The 2,500-nt window shown below is 55.4% G+C and overlaps 1 pseudogene; it reads right to left on the bottom strand.

Annotated features, from left to right (window-relative positions):
* The window catches only part of LOC143364338 (large subunit ribosomal RNA), a 7,133-nt pseudogene that overhangs the window by 2,860 nt on the left and 1,773 nt on the right, over nucleotides 1-2,500 (bottom strand).

Here is a 2,500-nt window from a genome sequence, read left to right as displayed (position 1 = left end):
GCTCCAGCTCAATCTTAACATCTTTAATAAGTTTCTTGTGTGACTCGTTGCACGAGTCACCTGGTCGCTTATTTTTCCTCTTTCTATTTTTGGGAAATTCCCAGTTAAAGTCATCTTGACTCATGTCCCACTCTGTATCGTAGGGATCGTCCGTGTATTCGTCAGATATGTCATCCCAGACAGTAGCTGAGTTCCCGCCTGTCTGGGTTGTTTCTATTTCCACCTCCCAGCCCGTCTTCTTTTTTTCTCCTTCCTTTTCCTTCTTTCCTCCCTTCTTCTTCGTTTTGTTTTTGGTGTGTTTGTCAGAATCCATAATTGTTCCCACGATTAGGGACGAAAGACGGTCGCTCCCCGGGTGACGCCCTTTCCGGGGAGAAGGCTTTTACGCTCAAGATTTCGCCAGGTGTCTTGAGGTTGCGCTAATGGTCGATGGACCCACCGACCGCCCGTGTACACGGGACCTCTTTCGCCGCGTTCTCAGCTTAGAGGTTAAGGGTTTGTTCAAGGGGTTCGCCTCCCCGTTAGGCCGACCGGTTAAGGTAAGCCCCCCGTTTCTCCCGTTCTGCAACATACCACCGGATGTATCCGGTGGGTCGTCGCGGCAGAGGGGAGTCTTCCGGGTGAGAGCCGCGGTTATCGCGAACGATAACACACGCATGGGCTCCCTGAGAGCCGCGGTCATCGCAAAAGCGATGACTCCGCCAGAACTCTCTTAATGAGAGAGCCGCGGTTGTCGCAGAGCGACAACTCACGCAGAGCTCTCTGAGAGCCGCGGTCCCCGCCATGCGACAACTCCGCAAGAGCTCTCTTCCCAGAGCTGCGGTTGTCGCATGGCGAGAACTCTCGCAGGAACTCTCTTACCAGAGCCCCGTTAGTCACCCGAAGGTGTCCAGGTCCTACCACGTGAAGGAGGGGTTGGTGCGTCAGGGTTATACCATGATATAAGTCCCTGACGCTTATAAGACCCAGTAGATAGGGACAGAGGGAATCTCGTTAATCCATTCATGCGCGTCACTAATTAGATGACGAGGCATTTGGCTACCTAAAGAGAATGATGGTTGTTACTCCCGATCGTTAAACCCGACCAGGAGCAACAGTGCAGACCATCATTCTCCCTGCTTGGGGAGCGCTATCCGCAGCTCCCCCCACTCTGACGATCCGGTACTCCACCAGTGATCGCGACGCTCTTTGTGGCTGTCGTTTACAGGGGGCAGCCCCCCCCCCCGCTAACCAAAGGGTCAGTCCGGCGCCCTCCCACGAGTGGTGCGCGCTCTTCCGTCTGCGACTTCCGCGACGTGCGGCCCGGCAGGGAATTTCACCCAAGCCGGGGGGATTCGGTGGTGGGTCCACCTTACCCGTTATACCTTTAGGATAGTCACATAAATAGTGATCTTCCACGGCAACGCCTCTCCTTAACCCGTTGCAGGGCTGTCAGCCCCGCCTTGGGAAACGGTTGCTCTACCCCCATTTGTCATAGGCGAGAGGCCATATAGAGCCTAACACCTCAGGGTGAGGTCCGCAACGCAGGCTATGACTCCGGTTGTTCGGGAGTCATAGTTACTCCCGCCGTTTACCCGCGCTTTTTTGAATTTCTTCACGTTGACATTCAGAGCACTGGGCAGAAATCACATTGCGTCAACACCCGTGGGGGCCATCGCAATGCTTTGTTTTAATTAGACAGTCGGATTCCCCTAGTCCGTGCCAGTTCTGAGCTGAGCGTTGAATGGCGGCCGAAGAGGACGACCGTTCAAGACGGAAGCCTCGCAGCAAGGAAGATCCGCGGGAGGCCAAGGCACGGGACCGAGCTCGGATTCGCAATAATGTGTTCACCTCGCCCAGGCCCGGCACGTCAGCCAGACCCGCTTCCCGACCAAGCCCGACACGCCCCGCTCCTCAGAGCCAATCCTTATTCCGAAGTTACGGATCCAATTTGCCGACTTCCCTTACCTACATTAATCTATCGACTAGAGGCTCTTTACCTTGGAGACCTGCTGCGGATATGGGTACGAACCGGCGCGACACCTCCACGTGGCCCTCTCCTGGATTTTCAAGGTCCGAGGGGAAGATCCGGACACCGCCGCAACTGCGGTGCTCTTCGCGTTCCAAACCCTATCTCCCTGCTAGAGGTTTCCAGGGAACTCGAACGCTTATACAGAAAAGAAAACTCTCCCCGGATCTCCCGACGGCGTCTCCAGGTCATTTTGGGTTACCCCGACGAACACTCTTACGAGGGCCCGAATGGTATGCGGTTCCGCTGCCGGGTTCCGGAATAGAAACCGGATTCCCTTTCGCCCGATGGGTGTGTGTTTTGTGTTTGTACATTTGCTCTTAGGACACCTCATCTACATAGGATTTCTCTTAGGGCTTAGGATCGACTGACTCGTGTGCAACGGCTGTTCACACGAAACCCTTCTCCACGTCAGTCCTCCAGGGCCTCGCTGGAGTATTTGCTACTACCACCAAGATCTGCACCGACGGCGGCTCCAGGCAGGCTCACGCC

Source organism: Halictus rubicundus, unplaced genomic scaffold (assembly GCF_050948215.1).
Source record: "Halictus rubicundus isolate RS-2024b unplaced genomic scaffold, iyHalRubi1_principal scaffold0466, whole genome shotgun sequence".
Taxonomy (NCBI): domain Eukaryota; kingdom Metazoa; phylum Arthropoda; class Insecta; order Hymenoptera; family Halictidae; genus Halictus; species Halictus rubicundus.
The sequence above is the reverse complement of the archived record's forward strand: the minus strand, read 5'-3'. Positions and strand labels throughout refer to the sequence as shown.